Source organism: Takifugu flavidus, chromosome 15 (genome assembly GCF_003711565.1).
Source record: "Takifugu flavidus isolate HTHZ2018 chromosome 15, ASM371156v2, whole genome shotgun sequence".
NCBI classification, from domain to species: domain Eukaryota; kingdom Metazoa; phylum Chordata; class Actinopteri; order Tetraodontiformes; family Tetraodontidae; genus Takifugu; species Takifugu flavidus.
Genome location: NC_079534.1, coordinates 3,902,966 through 3,925,391, shown reverse-complemented (window position 1 = coordinate 3,925,391; position 22,426 = coordinate 3,902,966). Strand labels below are relative to the sequence as shown.

At 50.7% G+C, this 22,426-nt stretch overlaps 1 pseudogene; it reads left to right on the top strand.

The window, feature by feature from the left end:
* The first annotated feature begins 5,101 nt into the window (after positions 1-5,101).
* LOC130538828 (contactin-associated protein-like 4) overlaps positions 5,102-22,426 on the top strand; it is a 37,617-nt pseudogene continuing 20,292 nt past the window's right edge.

The following is a 22,426-nucleotide window of genomic DNA, read 5'->3' as shown; positions in this document are numbered from 1 at the left end:
ACTGTTCTGCTTCACGATTAGACAAAAATCCCTTTAATTCTGATTCCTGCATCATAATCTTTATCTGCGTGATTAATTTCCTCACAGCTGAAGAGGATTTGGGCTCTGATTAATTCCCTCTCAACATTTCCAACATTAATTTAATGAAAAGAATGAGTTTAATAAAGGCCCTGAAATGGGATTAATTATCGATTGTGAAGCTGGAGGAACCAGAGTTGGATCTCAGTCCAAAGATCTGATCACAAGGACAATGAAAATGCTCCAGAAAGCAGGAAAAACAGCTGATAAATGTGTTTTCAGTCAGTTTCAGGAAATCGATGATGAGATTCAAATGTAATTAAAGCTTTAAAGTATGTCTACATTTAGTTTATGCAGCCCTCAACAGTTTCCTCGTGGTTCCGTCAGCAGATGCAGCTGAATTCAGCACTGACTGGTGATTTATTAGCAGGTGATGACGTCAGAATGATTTAAATCAACTCAGTGATGAAGGGAATGAGCACAGAAACAGGGTCCAGTCAACCACAGTTAGTTCTGAAGCTTCCAAAAAGTTGAATTTTAAATAATCTTTAGCCTGAAGTCGCATTTTCAGGCAGCAATAAATCACCTATTGGCGCCCCTGCTGGCGGAGACGGGCATTGCACCGACATGCTAACGTCTAGCCTACAGAAGGAAACTTCTGAAGTTCGTTCTCCATCATTCGAACGGAGGACAGTCTGGAGTTACAGAAAGTCACACATAAGGACAGTCAGAATATTTAATTATTCAATTCTGTGTTTTCCTGACATCTGCCTTCCACCCACACGCACGCACGTCAATACTTGCCTTTGTCACGCCGTTTGTATGTTTGACGGCCTGTTGTTATCATTTCGTACCTGCTGCTTTGAAAGCGTCTGTGAATGCTCTCCGGAGGAGAACCTTTGGAGGTCCCTCTCTGTGATTCATATTTAATTGCAGGCATAAAAGCCTCCGCGGCGGCGGCGGCGGCGGCGGCCAGATCTGACAGAGCAGCTGAGAAATGAAACCAGAATCCAGCAGACAAACACGACTGCGTTGTTCTAAGAGCTCTGATGTCCTTTTCTGCTCCTCATGAATAATATAGATCTGTTTTTATATCAATAAACCCACTGGGGTGATTGGAATTCAACCAGTTCCTGGCCAGTGGGCTTAAATTCCGGAATGGTGGGACAGACAGCGCCACCTACAGCCGAGGAAGGATAAAACTACAGAAGAAGAACCATCCTGATGCCTCAGACTCTGCTGTGAAGGTGGAGCACTCCGGCAGGAGCGTCCACCACCAGGTTCTGTCATCAGGACGGAGCCACACGGAGATTTTATTGATGGATGACACAAAGAATTCCAGACATCAATCAGGAGAAGAAAAATGAAGAAGAATGATTCAGGTAGCGGTGCGAAACCTGTCGCTGCCTCTGACAGAGGAGTTAAACTGATTAATGGGATAATTCGCCTGTTTCGTTTCAATATTTAACCACAGAATCAAACAGAATAATTAGCAAACCCACGGCCAAATGTTCACAATGTTTGCACATAAATTATTAACTCTTCCTCATAATAAGGGCTCCCAAAGTAACCGAAGAATGTTGCAGCGGCTGTGTGGTAATAAATTCAGACTGAAGGAAACCAGATGAAAAATGGAACTGGGGTAAATTCCTAATTACGCGCTGACCAGATGATGATATCAAGCACGCCGTGCCCTGCGCGTTTGCTTCAGCTGTTAGGAGTCAATTAGAGGGGGAAATAAATGATTAAAACCTGAGTTCCGAGCTGATTTGGAGTGGATCAGAAGTCATTTGGCTTCAGCAGCATCATCTTCTCGGTTAGCAACACCCTGCGGGAACCGTTGACCCGGGCCTGGGTTTTGTCCTGTTCCTTGTCTTCCTCCTGTGGAACATCAGCCAGTTCCTTCAGGGCAAATTAAGCTCTTCAAAGTCAGATTTCTCCTTTTTACATCAATAATAAATGACTCATTCAAACTTACAACAGCAATCAGACCGCACTTATAGCAGAGATTAGCAATACAAATGGACTAGATGTGTTTTTATGTTCAGTCTCAGCTGACGCACGTTAGCATCTGTGTTGCAGAACACCACCAGGGGGCGACAAATCAGCCGTCACTGCAGAGGCCGATGTGCCCATTAACACAGAGAGACGGGTTGGACCTGCTCAGAAGCCCCCGCTCTGATGTAAACACAGGTCTCTCAGCATTATATGTGACCTCTGACCTCGTCTCTTTTCTAAACCCCTCCCCCTTCGTCTCAGTGGGCTGTCATTATCAAATGCCCCCCCCACGACTCCCTCTCTCACTTCAGGACTCTCTTGAACACAAAGCCTGACAGAACCTCTCTTGTCCACAAACAGGAATGCTCGTCTGAGCCAACAGAGAACTTTTCACGGACGACGACGTGAGCTGCATGAAGACCAGGAGGCATCGACTGATGAAAGAGAGTTCTCACATTTCCTGGGGACTGGATGGATGGATGGATGGATGATGGATGGATGAGGATGGATGGATGGATGGATAATGGATGGATGATGGATGGATGGATGAGGATGGATGGATGGATGGATGGATGGATGGATGGATAATGGATGGATGGATGGATGGATGGATGCTGGATGGCTGGATGGATGGCTGGATGGATGGATGGCTGGCTGGCTGGATGGCTGGCTGGATGGCTGGATGGCTGGCTGGATGGATGGCTGGATGGATGATGGATGGATGGCTGGCTGGATGGCTGGCTGGCTGGCTGCTGGCTGGCTGCTGGCTGGATGGCTGGCTGGCTGGCTGGCTGGATGGCTGGCTGGCTGGATGCTGGCTGGCTGGATGGCTGGCTGGATGGCTGGCTGGCTGGCTTGCTGGCTGGCTGGCTGCTGGCTGGATGGCTGGCTGGCTCGCTGGCTGGCTGGCTGGCTGGATGGCTGGCTGGCTGGATGGCTGGATGGCTGGATGGATGGATGGATGGCTGGATGGATGGAGGAGGGATGGATGGATGGATGATGGAGGGATGATGGCTGGATGGAGGGATGGATGGATGGATGATGGATGGATGGATGGAGGGATAATGGATGCATGGATGCATGGATGGATGGAGGGATGATGGAGGGATGAGGGATGATGGAGGGATGATGGATGGATGGAGGGATGATGGATGGATGAGGGATGATGGCGGGATGATGGATGGATGGAGGATGATGGAGGGATGGAAGGATGATGGAGGGATGATGGAGGGATGGAAGGATGATGGAGGGATGATGGATGGGGGGAGGGATGATGGAGGGATGATGGATCTGGGTTTCCTGGCTCATTAGAAACTTAGGGGAACCCGATCTCGCCCCATCATCAGTGTCTGAAGATCAGAAGTCACAGAAGTGGGTTCTGGCCGGTGGCCGACACCAGGCGTTACCATGGAAACCGCCAGCAACATGCGTGTGTGACGCTCACCTGTGGGAGACCCTCTGGTGACGTGGTTCCATCTTTCCCTCCTTCATTCTGGGCTCATTTCCTGTTTTCCTTTGACTTCTTTTCTCTCGTCTTTTCGTCTCATTTATTTCAGCTCAAGGTGACAAATCTGAAGCGTCTTTAAACTTTTGCTTCCCAAATGTTTCGTGTCCTCCCGCCTCGGCGTTGGGAGACTGAAGCACTCCGGGCTCCTGCTGAGGAGCGTGTGGATTATACGGAATCTCGTCCCAAAAATGTCTTTATTTTTAACTGGAGGCACAAAGATAATAGGAGGTTCAAGTCAAACGTGATGGGAGGAACTGGAGCTGCTGTCTCGGGTTCCAGGAAGTCTGTCTGATAAATACTTTATGTAATTTGTGAATTATATTTAACATTATTTACCATATTTATAATTCGCGTCGCTGGTAAATCACCAGTTAAAATGAGTTTATTTGGACCAAAAATGGTCAGAGAGACACGGCAACGTTTGCCTCTATCAGGAATAAACCTCCAGCAGACCCCGCTGATGCGAAGCACAAGCTCCGCCCACAGATGGACGCCGCTTTATTACGCGCATTTTTCACGTTAAACCTGGAAAAAGGTGAATTTTTGATGATACAGCAACAGTGCGCTCAAGACAACTTCTCCCTCTCTCTACCTTCCCCTCTCTCTCTCTCTCTCCCTCCCTAACTCTCCCTCTCTCTCTCCCTCTCTCCCTATCTCTCTCTCCCTCCCTCCCTCCCTCCCCATCTCTCTCTCTCCTCCCTATCTCTCCCTCTCCCTCCCTATCTCTCCCTCTCTCTCCCTCCCTCTCTCCCTATCTCTCTTTCCCTCCCTCCCCCTCTCCCTCGCTCTCTCTCTCTCCCTCTCTCCCTATCTCTCTCTCCTCTCTCCCTCTCTCTCTCCTCCCTCCCTCCCCCTCTCCCTCCCCCTCTCCCGCTCTCTCTCTCTCCCTCCCTATCTCTCTCTCCCTCCCTCCCTCCCTCCCCATCTCTCTCTCTCCCTCCCTATCTCTCTCTCTCTCTCCCTCAGTATCTCTCTCTCCCTCTCTCTCCCCCCCTCTCCCTCTCTCTCTCTCTCTCTCCCTCTCTCTCTCCCTCTCCCTCCCTCTCTCTCCTCTCTCTCTCCCTCCCCCTCTCCCTCCCCATCTCTCTCCCTCCAGCTCTCTCTCTCTCCTCTCTCCCTCCCTCCCTATCTCTCTCTCTCTCCCCCTCTCTCTCTCTTCTCCCTCCCTCCCCATCTCTCTCTCTCCCTCCCTATCTCTCCCTCTCTCTCCCTCCTCTCTCCCTATCTCTCTTTCCCTCCCTCCCCCTCTCCCGTTCTCTCTCTCTCCCTCTCTCTCCCTCCTATCTCTCTCTCTCCCTCCCTCCCCCTCTCTCTCCCTCTCCCTCCCTCCCCCTCTCTCTCTCTCTCCCTCCCAATCTATCTCCCTCTCTCCCTCCCTCTCTCTCCCTCTCTCTCTCTCCTCTCTCTCTCCCTCCCTCCCTATCTCTCTCTCTCTCTCTCTCCCCCCTCTCTCTCTCCCTCCTATCTCTCTCTCCCTCCCTCCCCCCCCCCTCTCTCTCTCTCTCTCTCTCCCTCTCTCTCTCCTCCCTCTCTCCCTCTCCCCCCCCCCTCTCTCTCTCCCTCCCTCCGGTCTGGAGAGCAGAGGAGACCTCTCTTGGAGCTGGAGAGGAGAGGTTGCTCTGCCGTCTCTCTCCTCTGTGCATCTTCGCGCCGCTTCATCATGGATCTGTGGACCAGCGGGGTCGCTGGGATTATGGTTCTGGTCGTCCTGGTTCTGTCCAGCTCGTTCAGGGCAGCAGGAGAAGGTGAGCGACGCAAATGTCCGGTTTTATTAATGTCAGAAGCTTAATCAGTGTGTTTGATGTTTGGTCGGATTAAGTGGCTTTAATGTGTTTAGCTGCGGTTTGTCAAATTTCTCTTTTTTCGGGGGGGGGGAGGAGGTCAACCTGTGGTTGAATCCTCATTCGGCGGAAGTTGAGCACTAAAAAGTGCGTCTTTAAAAACGACAGATCCTAAAATAACCAGCAAGTCACCCAAACGTGTCAGAAAAGTCGCCTAAACGAACGTTGTCGGTGCGTTTTCTGGTCAATTTGGTGCTCAGCGCAGCGCGAGGATGTTTGCGTTCACGGACTCCAGAGGAAAGCGTGCGTGCGTGCGTGCGTGTTCGTGCGTGTCTGTTTGTGTGTATCTGTGACAGAGAGAGAGTGTTGGATTTTCGGATAATAAGTTTTTTCTGTCGAAACTTTGATCCGAGCTCTGAGCGTGCGCGATTGTCTCTGCATCATGAGTTGTCCCGACACTCTTGCACGGGTTCCCTCCTCGCGCGTGTGACCCCCCCCCCCCCCCCCCCCCCCTCTCCCGTCTCCCTCCCGCCTGAGCCGATCTGACAGCCCTTCCTTTTGTGGCTCCGCGGTTCCATTCTGCTTCACATTCTCCCCTCAGTGACGCGCGCTTCTTCACCAGGAGGATGTCACGTGCAGCAAGGTGCACGGTGATGATTGGGGTCTGCTGGTCTCCTCCGCGGCTGCCTGTAAAATCCTGGAGATGGAGATGGATCTGTGCAGGGAGGAGGGAGGAGATCATAAAATGATTCCACCTTCCTGCAGCTTCACCAAAACAGCTGAAATTCTGCCCCCCCCCCCCCCCCCACCGCTGCCTTCTCTCTGACCCCACGTTAGTTGACCATCATCTCCCCCACTGGCCGTTTGTGCCACCCTCTCCTGATGTTTTCTTCCTTGTCTCACCCGTCTCCCCCCCCCCCCCCCACCGCTGCCTTCTCTCTGACCCCACGTTAGTTGACCATCATCTCCCCCACTGGCCGTTTGTGCCACCCTCTCCTGATGTTTTCTTCCTTGTCTCACCCGTCTCCCCCCCCCCCCCCCCGGCCTCCCTGCCCTCCCGCTGCATCTGTTGTTTTGCTGTTCTCCTCCTGCCTCGATTTTTCTGTCATTGCCTCCTTCTGTGCAGCCGCTAAACTTCAGCGCTGAGCGCGATGCTAACGCTGCTCTGCGCCCATCAGGGTGTGGACGCCTCTGGGGGGCAGCGTCTGGACCAGGGTGGGGTGCTGAATCCCTGCAGTGAGTCCGTGAAATTAGACTTATACATGAGGAGGATCCGGAATTTTAGCTACCTAAAGTAATAGGAGGAAGGTGTGGCTTCATCCATTACTGCAGCTCACCACCAGAGGGCGCCTGAGACCCACTGCACCTGTTTATCTTGTGTAATTTGACCGGCAGCACACATCATGTCCAGCCCATCAGAAGGAAAGCAGGGAGATAATTCCTGCTCTCGGAGACGCCGCGCTGTTTGTTATGTAGGCGGTGCTGAACGATAACGGGGTAAATGCATATTTTACCAGCTGCTCCGATAAGCTGCCGCGTATCTCTGCCACTCCGTCTAATGAGATTCAAGGAAGTCGGCGCGAAAACCCGGCGGGGCAGCAAAGTCGCAGCGTTCAATCTCCCACTGATGCTGATGGGAGGAGGACGCCGCGGGAACAGACGCTGATCCAAATGAAAGGTGCCATCACGCGGGGGGACGCGTCCATCAGAGAAATCTGTCCACTGGGGTGTAAACCAAGACAGATTTACAGGATCCAAAGAGTTAACCAGTCAGATGTGCACCTGTCGCCCGCTTTAACGGGCAGATGTGGGGCAGGATCCTCTAAGAAGACGCAGCGTCACCTGACAGATGCTGAGGCAGATGTGGGGGCTGGTGTGTGAGCTGGAGGTCACTGAAGTCAGGTTCTTCAGCGTGGTCTCATCACTGCGTTGTGCCTCAGATTCTGCCAATTAAACGGTTTCACATGATCTGACGCTCATAGGATGAAGGTTTTAGCTTATATTCCCCTCAGGAAAACACAGCAGAGCCCACCGACGCCTCAGGACACACAGAGCTCTGAATAAAGCACGAGTTGTCTCGGAAACGAGATATTCAAAGGACACTTGTTTACGCCGCCATATGCTCTTTTATTGAAAGCAACAATCGAGGCCTGCGAGGGCGTAAATGCTTCAAAATGATGCGGCCTAATTAGGGGAGAATAATAAAACTGAAGAGTAGAATGGAGCCATTCTCCTGGAGAGTTTCCATAATGACTCAAACATTGTTAATCTGAGTTGTAACCGCGTTATTACGATGGGGAAGGTGGAAGAGAGGGAAGATGTCTGATAATGGAACTAGCAGCATTTACGCTCTCCTATTGTCTAAAGCGTTTGACGGGGGAGCGCAGCGCTGCCACCTAGAGGCCGTCCGGCTGACAGCAGCAGTTTGGTGGAGATGCAGCTCATCCTGTGGTTTACCAAATGGATTCTTGAGATATCCAGAAGTACTTTGTGAAGTTAGGCTCAGGTGTCTCTGAAGTGGTAAAACGTGGCTGAAGCGAGACCTTTAGACCTTTTGGGCTTGCTTCCTCTCCACGGTGATTCTACCCCAGCGGTGCTTAATTTTGCCTGTACAAACTGCAGTTTTTCTCCGAGTGCCGTTGTTCTTGCTCGGCTTGACGCGGCTCCAAAAGTGCTTTGTAAATTTCTGCTCGTCCCTCCTATTTTCCTGGTGGTTTGGAGATGATCTCATCGGCCGTGGAGTGAAACTGTGCTTCTGTGTCGCTTTCAGACCATATCCCGATCACATTTCTATCATATTTTAATTATTAAAGCCTCACACTGATGCGCAATGAGCCATAAATGCTCACCGAGATTAGCTCATTATAGGGAATATGGGATGCATATGTACACAGAGTAATGAGGCTGATGGGAATGAATATTTCCGATATTTGCACATTTTAACATATTAAAGCAGAGCTGGGGGTTCACATGTGTGAGTGGGTGTGCAGCTGTAATAAATTAATTTATGTTCCTTTTTCCGCCGTGGACTTAAATTAATTGGAGCGGCCTCAGGTGGTTGAGGCAGACAGGGGGTTAAAGTTTAGGTAAGCACATTACCATGAAGATACAGCTGCCGTAGGTGAAAGAGACACCTGACCTGCTTCCACGCAGCAGTGAATATCTCTCTGTGGGGAAGTCTGGCTCGGCCCTTTCTGGCTCCTCCCCGGGCTCCGGCTGTAAATTAGAGATGCGAGGGTTTCATGCATGTGAGCGTGTTTGTGCAGGAACAGTACAGGGGGGTAAAATCAGGTCGGGGGATTCTTTACCGACGTCTGAAGTCATTTTTCATGTTCCTCAAACCTTCCATGTGAAAAAAAAGAAGCTGAGTCCTCTTAGTTGAGACGCTGGGCAGGTCCCCAGTCCAACAGGACACACACCATCCACTCTCTCCGGGGGGGGGGGGGCAGTTTGGAGCCTCTGATCAACCTGACGAGCAGCTTGTTGCTCTGGAGTTGGTCGTTAAAGGCTCAAACTGAGTCCAAATGGCTCCCTGTTCTTCATCATTGATGACATCATCAACTGCGACTTGTCTTCCCCGTGTTTGCTTTTTGATTTTTTTTTCAATAATCACTGCGTCTGTGCAGCTTTCACCATTACCAGGACTCATAATATGGAATCAAAATCACATTTGTTGCTCGTTACCAGGAGGCAAAAGCGCTCAATGGCTGTGATGTTTACAGAGGCTCTGCAACCAGCCGGAAACAGGAGCGGCAGACGTTTGCTCCCCGAAGTGGCTAAAATGTTCCAATTAGCTCTGCCACTCAAGATGAGAGATTACATTGTGATGTAGAAGGACATTTGGAGGGTTTCATGTTCCTAAATATGAGCTAATATTGATACATTCCTCTAAATGCAAGTTCAGCATGTTCAGCACCAACTGAAGTCGTTAAATTCAGAATGGATCATATCATGTGAGTTAAGAGGATGTCAAAACAAAAAACCCAAAGGTGTTTTGGTCGTTGATTGTCAGTGTTTTTACTTGAATTTCGGCCCCTGCTCATGACGGGTCGGCGGTCGTGCTGTGGTCGGGCGTCCCCGCTCTTTCCTTCCATCTGGCTCCTCCTCCGTCCGTCTCCCCCGGGGGGTTCGTCTCCCCCTCGGCTGATTTAAAACCACTGCAGTCTGCGCTATAATCACAGCCTAATGACAGATAATCTGGAGAACACTAAATGACTTTAATCCAGCCCTAATGACAGATAATACCGCTGCACTCCCGCCGGTTTGTGTTTGCTGATTTGCATTTTCATCATTATTACCGGCTGTTAAGGCGAAGGCGGCGCAAAGGTTCATCTTCGGCTGCAAAAGTTTCGACACTAAAGTTTCCAAGAGTGCTCCCTTTATTTCTACTGCCTGCTGGGAGGAACAGAGACGGAATTATCTTAAAAGCCACTAAATAGAAACTCCATTAGAAGGTGACAGAAACCAGAGTTCTGTCAGCTGGAGACAGACGGGATTCCAACTGATGGGAACGTTTGACTCCGTTTGACTCCGCCCCCCTCTAATCAAGCTTCTCCTGAAGTTTTCCTCAACTTTTCTGGGATTAATCTGGCAGAGAAAACGCTGAGCTGGCTGCAAATCCAACAGCCTGTTTCAGGTGTCTGCTGGATTTATCACCTTTCAGGGAGCCGCTGCTTCAGGTGTGCGGCGGCGTTCGGCGTGAATACGGTGAAATGTAAACCTCCGAGCCCTTTATGATTCATGAGCCGCTCGTGGACGATAAATCGCCACCATATTTCTTCCTCTGTGTCGTTTATGGAAATGCGTGTGGATAAAGCGGGGCCATGAATGGGATCTGATGAAGTCAAGGTTACTGAGCGTAGGTGCAGCCACAGCTCGTGAATCTGGGTTTATTAACCCCGGAACGGGTAGTTAAGCGGGGCCGTCCGCGGCCCTGCTGCCCCGCTCCCTCAAGGCCGAGCCCGGACGCGCCTGGCTGCCTGCAAGTAAAGCCATTTGTCATGTGACGCCGGCATCATTTGAGATGACTTGTTGTCGGAGCCGGTTGTGGGTCCGCTTTCATCCGCGGAGGTTACGACACTCCGTCACCGACAGACGGAGCGGGGAGGAGCCCCCCCCCCCTCCAGCAGCCCGCTGGCCACGGGCGTCCAGAATCTGCAGCTGACGCTCCTGGTGTGATGCTGCAGGAGTCAGGAGTCAGGCTCCACTAACGTGCAGGGGCATAAACAGCAGCTTCAGGGGTCTCCTCAGGTTATTCCAGCTCCTCCGCCAGATGTGGCTCCTCTAATTACCCTGCTGTGTGTTTGTCCTGCTGCACACACACACACGATTTTAACACTGTATACAAGATCACGGATTTCAAGCACTGATGGTGGTGGTGCTGTTGGGGGTGGGGGGTGGACTTTTAATGTCACATTTTCATGTCTTTGTTTCAGAATGAGCAGTTTCACCTTGAAAAGTCTGATCCTTTGCAGGCTCGGCTGATATCGGCCTTCAGCGTCAGGGGGCATCTGTGGGGGCATCAGTCAGCTCAGACGCTCTCTGCTGCAGATGCTAACTGACCCGACCGCCGCGCCGCTTTTATGAAATCGCACTAGCGTGACCGCAGAGCCGAGGAGGAGGAGGAGGAGGACGGAGCGGAGTCGGGAGGCTGAGTTTCAGCTCTGGAGATTATTAAATGGAATTAAAGACACTGAAGTGAGACTGAGGAGGAGGAGAGGAGTGGGAGAGAAAGACAATGAAAAAGGGGGAGAGGATAAAGTGCTCCCTCGGCTGCAGTGACATTTTCTCCTGCCATTTTATCCCTCGGTGGCTCCACTGTACGTGCACAGGCCACATCTGCATTCTGAAGGTCTGACATCTGAGAGGAAGTTTGACTTTTCCTAAACTGGGGGAAGAGGTGGGGGGGGGGGGGGGAGGATGCAGGTATGAAGGAGAGCGGCAAGAGAAGCGATAAAGAAGGAGAAACCAGCAGGAAGATAAGTGTTGGGGTTTGTAGGCAGAATGAGGAGATGAGACTTTTACAGATTTCTGTTTCCCTGCAGTCGCACGTGTGTGTGTGCGTGTGTGTGTGTGTGTGTGTGTGTGTGTGTGTGTGTGTGTGCGTGTTTGAATGCCTGCAAGTCCAGGGATTTTGCTAGATTTTTCTGACATTATTAATATACAGTATTTCCAAAAAAGAAATGACTTTTTAGACGTTGGAGGTGTTCTGCACCTGCTGCTTTCATTGTGTTAATATCACATTATCTGTCATCCTGACGCTAATTCGTTACTTTGGTCCAAGTATCAGTATAAATACTGGCGTCATTTAATTAGCTTGTATTAGGTTTGTCTCCTCGTTAGCATCGGATACCAGTTTAGCCGTAGCGGAGTCTTCCTGGCTCTCAGGTGCGGCTGCCTTAGGCTCCACCCCCTCTAACCTATGCTGGGAATAAGTGGTGGTTAGCAGAAGACGGATGATACAGATGGTGTTTCATTCGCAGTCGCTGCAGCTGCTAAGTGAGTAGATTCTGGATGATTCACGTCCCACCCGGAGAGATTATGGCTGTTACAGCCGGCAGCTCCCAAACAATAATCATGTAATTGGGGGAATAAACGGAGAGAAAACAGATATAGGGAGGGGCTGAGGGTCGACTCACCTGGGCCCTGGAGACAATCTGGTTGGATCTCCGAGACCACAGGAGGACGTGCACGATGACGAGCAGTTTCAGCACCAGGTTTTACATCGAAAATCGGGAGTTTGTTCACAGATAAATGCGAAAATTTCACGTTTGAAGCAAGTTGTTGCCGGCTGTAGTCAGCAGGTGCCATATGCTGCTGTGAAGCCCCGTCAGATTCTCTCATCCTGCACTATTAATTATGTGTCAAAGCAATGCTAATTAAACTAGCAGTGGAGAGCCCCCCGCCATGTCCTTACCTTCAGGATATTAGTTAGCACGCCATGCTGCTCTGCATTTCAATTAATCAATTAACAAGCCGACCACAGGCAGCTTTGCAATAGATCCCGATGAATAATTCAGCACTTTTAATCAGCTTTTCCGATCAGCCCAAGAATGTAAATAAGAAACTGGTCATTTTTGAGTTCAGAGGCAGGTCAGCGAGGGTCAGATATTCCGTACAGTGAATTTCTCTGATGTTAAAAGGAAGCTTTTTTCCTCCTGTGGATCGCTGATAGTGCTGTTAGCACGTCGACAGTGTCCGTTTCTGCCTGTGGATGATTGTCAGCGCTCTGGAGCCTCATTATTCTGCTGACTGACGCGTGCGCTGAATGACTGAATGAGGCTCGACTCACGCCGAGCGGCGCTGATGTCCGGCTGTGTGAGGCTCCAAGAGAACTCCGAGGGCTCCGAGATTCCGAGGGCTCCGAGAGCTCGACCTTCTACTCGCCGCTGTTTGTTCACGTGATGGATGGAGCTCATTGGGATTCAGTGAAAAACTCTGTGGTTGCTTTGCTATTCAACCACACAGTGAAGCAGCAAACAAAGCAGCTGAATGAGCCCCCCCCCCCCTTCTGATGTCAGAAGGGATTTATTGTGTCTGACAGGTCCAAGGTCCCCCCCATCCAGAGATTTAAAAAAAGAGTTTTTTCAGCCCGACGCACGGTTTATTCACCCTCAATGATGAATGTGACTGGGAGTTGATGGATGAACACTCGGAGCTTCTCCTGAGGGGGCCGGAAAACATTGATCGCTCATTTGATCGGGGTTGATAAATCGTTCAGTTGGAACCACCAGAAGGTCGAAATGAAAGTCCTGGACAATGGTGGGATATCATGATGGTCATTTGATCCCGATTAGCAACTGTCAGTGGCGACAAGAGACACGGGTTTGGGTGTGTGAGGCAGCTTCCTGTAGGTGGCGCCTGCGGCCCCATTTTACAGCTTTTTTTCCTCGAATCCTGGACTCATTTCCTGTCCACAGAGGACGTCGTTCAGCGGGACCCCCTCCCAGACGCGGTCACAGCCGCGGTTCAGCGACTGCCGAGTCCAGCAGGTGTTCAACATTTGGATCCTCCCTGTAGTCGCGCTCGGATGGTTCTGGTGTCACAAACGCCCTCGCTCAAATGCCGAAGTTCCTCTGAGTTAAAACACTGGCGTTTTTTTCTGCATTTTCAAAGACGCACATCAATGCAAATGACCCCCCCCCACACACACACACACACACACACACACACACACACACACACTCCCTCATACTACTATCATTGTAAGGATGTCCACAGAGACCTGACCCGAACTATCACCACTAAACCCCCCCCCCAACCTACAGCCGAGGTTCCGCTGGATGTTTGAAGCACAAGTGGGTTCCCAGAACAAGGAGGCGAGAGTATTGGGTTGTACGACTTGCTACACTGGCTCTGACTCGTCGGGGTTGCTGTTACGGTTTCGGGGACAGAAGGACCCACAAGCAGGCACAGAGTAAGACTCGAATATTTGATGATTAGGCAGATTAAAGAAGATTAAGGTCTTCATCCACTGATCAGCAGGAATCCGAGGTGGGATGAACATTCGACAATGCGGACGGATCTTGTGTCTCTTCTTTAATTCACACAAGCAGAAGACAAAAACTAGTGATGTCACAAGATGTGCCGAGGCTACAAAGCGCGTATCGAGGCTTGCTTCATTTAGGGGAGGAGCCAAAAACGATGACGTGCGAAGCCCCGCTGCCCGGCTGTACCACGTGGTTCAGGAAGTGGTTTCATAGCTATAGAAACCCTTCAGGCTGCGTTCGCTTGCACTGGTCTCTTTGTGCAGCTCGGCATCGTCTGTGCCTTGTGAAGGGGGGGCTCCTCCAAGGGAGGGTGTGTCAAAAAAGAGAAATTGTTTAAAACTATTGAGACCAGGACCAAAAAGTTCAATACATCTCATATTCTGTAGTTCAGACACTGCTGCCTGTGATTATACACTTGGCCACTAGGTGCTTTCGTGTGCACACGAAGCTTCGAGAAATGAACTCTTTCTTAACCAATTGGCTCAAGCGGTGGCCTCGTTAACAAAAAACCCTCGACAAAAAAACCAAACGGCTCACTCACAAAGGCACTAGCAAGACGTGGGGAGCTTAATGGCACGATCCGGCGTGGGCTGAACGGCAGACGGACTTAAATATCCACCAACTAATCACCACAAACAGGAAACAGGTGTGTTCACAAAATGGAGGGAAAATTGAACAAAAACAGGAAGTAGATGGGTCGAGTTCCTGTATAAACAGAAACAGAAACACAATGTTACAAATTACCAACAATTCCGGTATTTCTGCATCCTAAACTGGTAAAAGTTCCTGAATTACCCTGGTGTCGACACATTAATCCACACTGACGCTTCGTTAGGGGCGTCGTGATCTGGGAATTAAACCACAGCGATGTCGCAGTAATGGGTTCTTGTCTCAGAAGTGGAGAACGTTCATTAGGAGTCTTCGGAAGCAAATAACACGTTTTCTTCGGATGATCTGTTTACAGAAAAACTCTGTGCGGTTTACACTTTTTTTTTTTTTTGAACTTTTTGCGGTTACATTTCTTGCTGTTTGTGGGGGGAAAGAGCAAATTATGTTTTTATTTTACCATTTCAAAGGCAGAAGTCCCTCCAGGCATTCAAATTTTAGAGTTAAGCTGTTTTAACACTGTCCAACGCGGCTTCATGCCTACAAACTCGGTTGAATTCCAGTAATGTTTAAAATTCAAGAAGAAACGTCGACAGAGACATTTTATAAAAAATTCCAGATGGGTTGAATTCGTTCATGGCCTGGAGAGAATTTGACCTTTAATGGAGAAAAAAACACATTTTTATCAAACAACTGCGTCTCAAAGAACTCTTTCTTTACACTTTTCCTTTATATCAATGAGTCAGCATATTTGCCTGTGGGGAAAAAAGTGCGACAACGGCACAAACTTTAGTTTAATAAATATAAGAATCTTTCCTAAAGCAGTTGGAGTAAAAATAGTGTGAATACAGTGCAACTGTACTTGTAACCAGTCGTAGCAGCAGACATATTGGCGCTAGCGTTGAGAAGCTAACAGGAGGAATCAGCAAAAAGTGAAGAAAAACGTACTGAGGAGCATAAAAGATGTTTAAGACCTGAAAATAATCATGTTTGTTCATCAAAACAATGTCATTTTATACAGCAGCAGGAAAAACACCAGAGGAAATCTAACTTAATAACAATAACGTCCATTTTTGACTCTTTACTTCAGATACTTTGTGGGTGTGGTTCACTTCTGATCTCTCCCCCTGCTGGTGGGCACCAGAATAACCCAAACCCTCCCGTCTGGGCCGATGACCTGAGACTCCGGGTGCGTCTGGGCTTCTGTGTTGATGCTTCATCCGTCTTTTTTGGTCCCATCCTCCAGTTTCCCGCCTGTCTCTCAGACACGTTCAGGCTCTCAGCTCTTAAAAGAGGGAGTCTATTATTTCCTGAGCCTGTCAGCTTCCTTTCTCATTTCTTTTTTTCCCTCTTGTATCATCTGTCACAGCAGCGGCTCCACGGATCATTTCCTGCCCCCTCTCTTCCTCTGCGGCAGCCACGCGTGTTACCCTCAATTAGAAATTCTTGTAAGCTAAACAGAGCTGGGGAAAGCCTCTCGAAGGCTCTTAAAAGACTCGGAGACACTCGTTAGCGGAGTCTCGGAGACACTTTGCCTTCTTTTAATTCTTCGCTGATTTGGGGGAGAAACGGAGCGAAAGTGCTCATCTTTGTTTAATGTCCCTATTTTGTGTTCATCCACGTCGGTGCGAAGCGCTTGGCTTCGTTCTGGCATTCCATCTGCATCCCGCCCGTAATGAGGCAGCCGGAGCGGCATCCATCTCCACAATGCGACATGATTACGGCATTCATTTATCCCTCTCTGCAAAATTACACCATTCATTCCACTGAGTGGACATTATTGCTGGAACATGGCGCCATTACAGCAGAGAGTCATTCACACCTGCCCAACACAACCGTGTGGCATTGATTGGGATTTATACCGACACTCGTGTTAATTCACAGCCTTAATGGGCACAACGATGGACCTTTTTTCCATGTGAGTGCGTAATAACTGCATTTATATGTCCCCGCGCATGCAGGTTTTCTGTCTCCCATTAACCTGCTCACGCCCGGTTATTTTTATGATGCTCTGCGCCTCGGATGCTGGCGGGATTATTTACCCTGCGTGTTTTTACCAATGAAAGGGTGAATGTTAGAAACATTTGAACGCATACGTGAGGGGTGAGGGGCCACACCAACGTCTGAAGGTGGCTCTCACAGAAGCTTCACGCACGCTAAAACCCACTTCCTGGGTCAGGTCACGGTCTCCATGGTAACAATATATCGTCGCGACCAGATGATGGTTTGGCTTGGATGAAAGACAAAATTTAAAGGCTGAAAACCTCTGCTGGCTGTGGTTTATTGCATCACTTGTTTGACGCTAAAGGCCCGTTTTTAACCGTTCTCCCTTCCTCCTCTGTGATTGGTCGACAGAGGTGTGCGACGCCGCGCTGGTTTCCAGTCTGCCGCCGTCGTCCTTCAGGAGCTCCTCCCAGCTGTCCGGCAGTCACGCGCCGAGCTTCGCCAAACTCAACCGCAGGGACGGTAAGGATGAGTTCCTCCCCCCGCCTGAGCGAGCCGTGCTGGAGAAGCCCTCCTACACCTTCTCTCCATCCACCTCCGCCACATTTGCATGTCATCCCAAACCAATTAGAGTAGAAGAGGCTTTAAAAACCCTTCTGACTCACTTCAGAAGCGTTAATGTTTGTTGATTTATGTGGCAGAAATATGAGAACCTTGTGATGTGCGTGACCGGGGAAGAAATCCACAAAGCTCGTGGTTGTAAAGCCTGAATATGGAGCTTGTTTGGACCATAAACAAAGGTCACGCCAGCGTCCATCTGCGGTAATGCCAGACTGGATGTCTTTCAGGTGCGTTCAAGGTCGCCTGGATGGGGTTGTGTGTCCGTTAAAGGTCCGTTTAGGAGGTCATGGGCAGCAGTTGTTGTTGGAGAGAGCGTCTGCTCGAGAGAACTCCAGGTTGTTTCTCCTCCATCTTCGGGGAGTCGCCTCCAGGGATCCTCACAAAGATGCTAAAATAAAACAAATTGGCAGATTTGTTGTCTTTTCTGCACAGACGCTGTAAACAGCGGTGGGGGGGGTGGAGGCAACAGACGGAAGATCGCGGTTTTATCCCAGCATCAAAGAACAGAACCAGCGGGGGGGTTCATCTAAGTTCGGAAGGATTTTCAGCACCCGGGAGGCTGCAGAGCGCCGTGCAGAACCTCGCTTCCTCTAATGGACGCGGCCTTAAAGCAAACACCAGCCTTTGGGCTCTGATCTGCTGCACGCTTGGTTGTTGAGTCCGACTGGGATGTGACAGGATTCAGGTGTTCTTCCCAGAACAGACTCAGAGGAGCTCCGTGAATAAACCAACGCCTCCTTGTGTTTGTGTCCCCCCTGCTGTGAGAGCAAATTCTCTGCCTTCTCCAGTTGTTCTCAGAGCTGCAGCTCAGCGAAGCCGCTAGCAACACAAAAAAACAGCGTTTCTCACCAGAGCGTTGCCGGTTTTAGCAACAGCAGCAATAATAGGCTAATTTAGAGGGGTAATTTCAAGTTAAAGACGTTAAAGAGAGCCAGCTGTTATGGAGAATATTGTCTTTTTAATGGAAAGGCTGGAGGGTGGAGTCAGGCAGGCAGAGATCATCCTGAGCGACTCTGCTTTTGGACTTATTCTTAAAGAGCTGATCAACCGTGAGACAACAGGATTCAGGGTGAGAATACAGCCGTGAAATAAGAAGATCCTCCTCTCAAGAGTGTTGGAGGAGCTACAGCGGTTGCCAGGGAACAAAATGGATTTTTACACGACTGAATCCACAGATTTCCAGCGCGGACCTCCATCTGAAAGATAAATTTAGAATTCCCGACTGGAGTTTTCATGCTGCAAAAGAAACACGAGATTCTTTTCTGTTAGTTCCAACAGGAACAACTCAAACTGCCAAAGACGCTGGCAGCTCCCGAGCCGGTAATTATTATCATCATGCTAGGCAGGCTAGTTGATAGCGTATTTGATTGTAACTGCAGGTGACCCAGATCCTGCTGAGCTGATGGAGCCTTCATCCACAAACTCTCCGTGCTGTTGTTTCCTCTGTCCCACTGCTTCATCAGGCAGCTCTGCCCTGATGAACGTGTCCCCATGACGCATGTGGGGCTGCCCAGCGTATAAATATATCAGTGTGTACAACACGGCTGCTGTAAGGTGGCGTGTGCAGGTTCCTGGGGGGGAGGGGGGAGGGGGGAGGGGGCGGCAGCTCGAGGCTCAGAAATGGGATGAAATGCTCCGTCAGCAGCCAATTTGAGATGAAACGTCTCAGCAGGATAAATGATTCACTGTGTCGGTCTCGCTGGCCTGTTTTTATTGTTATTCTTCACTTTCCCTCCCCCCGTCTCTAACACCTGCTTTAAACGATCAGCTTAAAATGCTGTTTGCTCCTTCGCAATCATCAGTTCCCCTCATCGCGTTTTCTCCGCTAAGAACTAATTAGCCGGCTTTTTCTTCCCCCAGCAGTTTTGCCTTGGTCAGAAACTACTGACGGCTTCACTGGTAATGCTGCTGCTGCTGCTGCTGCTGCTCTGCGGCTGCTGCTGCTGCTGCTGCTGCTGCTGCTCTGCTGCTGCTGCTGCTCTGCTGCTGCTGCTGCTGCTGCTGCTGCTGCTGCTGCTGCTCTGATGCTGCTGCTGCTCTGCTGCTGCTGCTGCTGCTCTGCTGCTGCTGCTGCTGCTCTGATGCTGCTGCTGCTGCTGCTCTGCTGCTGCTGCTGCTGCTCTGATGCTGCTGCTGCTGCTGCTGCTGCTCTGCTGCTGCTGCTGCTGCTGCTCTGCTGCTGCTGCTCTGCTGCTGCTGCTGCTCTGCGGCTGCTGCTGCTGCTGCTGCTGCTGCTCTGCGGCTGCTGCTGCTGCTGCTGCTGCTCTGCTGCTGCTGCTGCTGCTGCTGCTGCTCTGCTGCTGCTGCTGCTGCTGCTGTGCTGCTGCTGCTGCTGCTCTGATGCTGCTGCTGCTCTGCTGCTGCTGCTGCTGCTCTGCTGCTGCTGCTGCTGCTCTGATGCTGCTGCTGCTGCTGCTCTGCTGCTGCTGCTGCTGCTCTGATGCTGCTGCTGCTGCTGCTGCTGCTCTGCTGCTGCTGCTGCTGCTGCTCTGCTGCTGCTGCTCTGATGCTGCTGCTGCTCTGCTGCTGCTGCCGCTGCTCTGATGCTGCTGCTGCTGCTGCTGCTGCTGCTCTGCTGCTGCTGCTGCTGCTCTGCTGCTGCTGCTGCTGCTGCTGCTGCTCTGCTGCTGCTGCTGCTGCTGCTGCTGCTGCTGCTCTGCTGCTGCTGCTGCTCTGCTGCTGCTGCTGCTGCTCTGCTGCTGCTGCTGCTGCTGCTGTGCTGCTGCTGCTCTGCTGCTGCTGCTGCTGCTGCTCTGCTGCTGCTGCTGCTCTGCTGCTGCTGCTGCTGCTCTGCTGCGGCTGCTGCTGCTGCTGCTGCTGCTGCTCTGCTGCTGCTCTGCGGCTGCTCTGCTGCTGCTGTTGCTGCTGCTGCTGCTGCTGCTCTGCTGCTGCTGCTGTTGCTGCTGCTGCTGCTGCTGCTCTGCTGCTGCTGCTGCTCTGCTGCTGCTGCTGCTGCTGCTCTGCTGCTCTGCTGCGGCTGCTGCTGCTGCTGCTGCTGCTCTGCTGCTGCTGCTGCTCTGCTGCTGCTGCGCTGCTGCTCTGCGGCTGCTCTGCTGCTGCTGCTGCTGCTGCTGCTGCTGCTGCTGCTGCTGCTGCTGCTGTTGCTGCTGCTGCTGCTGCTGCTGCTGCTGCTGCTCTGCTGCTCTGCTGCTGCTGCTGCTGCTGCTGCTGCTGCTGCTGCTGTAATTAAACCAGCAGCAGAACGAATCTGCATTTCAATGTTCTCCGTTTGGGATCAAATCATCCGTCCAGGCTTTCTCGTCTGCAGAACTCAAGTAAAAGAGCTCCGCTACGTCTGGTCTCCCGCCCAGGCGCTTCACTGGGCCCATTAAGCCACCTGACATCCTGTCAGGCTGCTAAAATGACCTGTTAGAGGCTTTATTTTCATGCAAATGACACGCGGCCGGTCGGGGGCCACGGTAGAGGGGCTGCCTGCTACCTGGACCCTTGTCTCTGCCTCTCTGCACTCGACTTTTCATTTTGCTCACATCTCCTCGCGTGCGTGTTCCTGTCGGTGTCTGAGCGCCCATCAGGTGGAATATCTGTGCATTATTAATGGTGATTCAGCAGCCCTTTCTCTCCTCATCCATACATCCAGAGGATGGAGAAAGACGACTCGTCAAGCTCGGTTTCCCTTCAAAGGTGAAGCCGTTCAGCCTGAGCGGCTCCCGTCCTCGCCGGGAACTCTCACTGCCGCCGCTTCAGTAACACGAAGCCTTTGAGTTTTAATGTGTCAGAGTGGCTGAGATGAAGTGCTGCACTCGATAAGTTAAAAGTCTGGTTAAGCGTGAATTTCTCCACTTAAACAGAGCAGAATTTAAAGAACGTTTCAGTAACGGAGAAGGGCTCTTGTTACAGGGATCTACCAGGCCGTCCTCGGATCATCCATCCATTGGCTGTAGAACCACACTGATCCTTAATATTTGCGTTAATTTATTGAACAGGAGAAAAACTACGCTGTCAGGCCCGTCCAGAGGTGGGGCACCGTGTCTCCTACATCTGCAACAGTTCAGTATAGAAGCCAGATGTTGAAGGTCTGGACTGGGACAGAGGGATGATCTTTTCACAAAAACAGAACAGATGCTAACAAAGCTGAACGAGAGATGAGAAAGAAGCTGCGAGGACCTCTAGTGGACAGGTGGGGTATGACACCTGCGACAGCAGGTGAAGCAAAGAGAGGAGTTTAACTACAAACCCTCTTCATTACACATCTGTTGTTCTTGTATCTAAAGGGTCAGAATGAAGCTTCCACACAGGGATGAGAGAACAGTCCTGCTCCTCTCTGTAAACTCTTGAGCCACACGACTACTTCCCATTTTTACACTCTTTGATGTTTTAAAAATGATTATTAAAGTAGAAGCCTGATGGGGGTTGTCGGCGTAATTGGCCGTTGCGGCAGTGACATCACACTCCCGACTGAAGTTGTGCAGTAGATGGACGCACATGCAGCCCTGCTGGACGCCGGAGGAGCCGGGAGAATTAAAGTGACAGCTGTGGCAGGCAGCGTGCCGCCCGTCAGCCGTCAGCCCGCCATTTTCAATTACGCCTGACAGGGTGGACAAAACTGAGCCCCCCCGTGCTCCTCCGTCTTTTCCCCTCTGATCTCGTCCGTGTCCAAGTCGTCATGACTACACTTGCTGCTGCTTCCACTTCCTCCGCTGCTGTTAGCCCAGCTGCTTATTAGCGTCAGCCTATCTGAGCATCAGGCTCCATCCACCACCAGACTGGCAACGATTGGGTCGGACCGCTGAGCTCCAGCTCGGCCTCGTTCCAGCTCGGCCTCGTTCCAGCACCTGACGCGCGTCTGCCTGACAGCAGCAAGGCAAAACACGAAATGTACATTTGTGCTACAAATGATTAAGATGCTAATTTGTGTTTGCGGAGGTCTCTCGCTCCTCTGGACATTTAGCTCAGCTCAGAGTTCTGTTCCTCAAACCCGCCGACAGGTTCTATGATCAGTCATTCTGTTTGGAAGGGTTGACCTTGAGCTCTTGGTGGTCCAGCTGAAGGAACCGCGGGCTTCCTACCAGGAGAGTTGTGGCCTTAGCAAAGCTGGAACAGGGAAACGCCGGTGTGTGTTTATAGACGATATAAAATCGGCCTCTTAATCTTTCTACAGGAAGAGAAGCATTCGTTCAAAGAACGACACTGATTTTCTCTCTTGGGCATCAGGAGTTAAATGGGGTCAATGTGGTCAAAAGCTTTGGTCACCGTAAGGAGTCTTGTTAATTATGATGTCTATGGAATAAAACCCAACCCATGTGACACCTGCACAGATAACTTTTATTGACTGCAGCTTATGTTGCACCGCTCTCCTTTGGTGATATGCAGGGCGGCGAAATACTCCAACCTCCTCCAGAACTGTAAAGCAAATCGATGCGCGGCGCTGCAACCTTTCATTGATGTTATTATATAAGGATCCAGACCTGCAAGCGAGCCCAGCGATCGATAATTCATTCCTA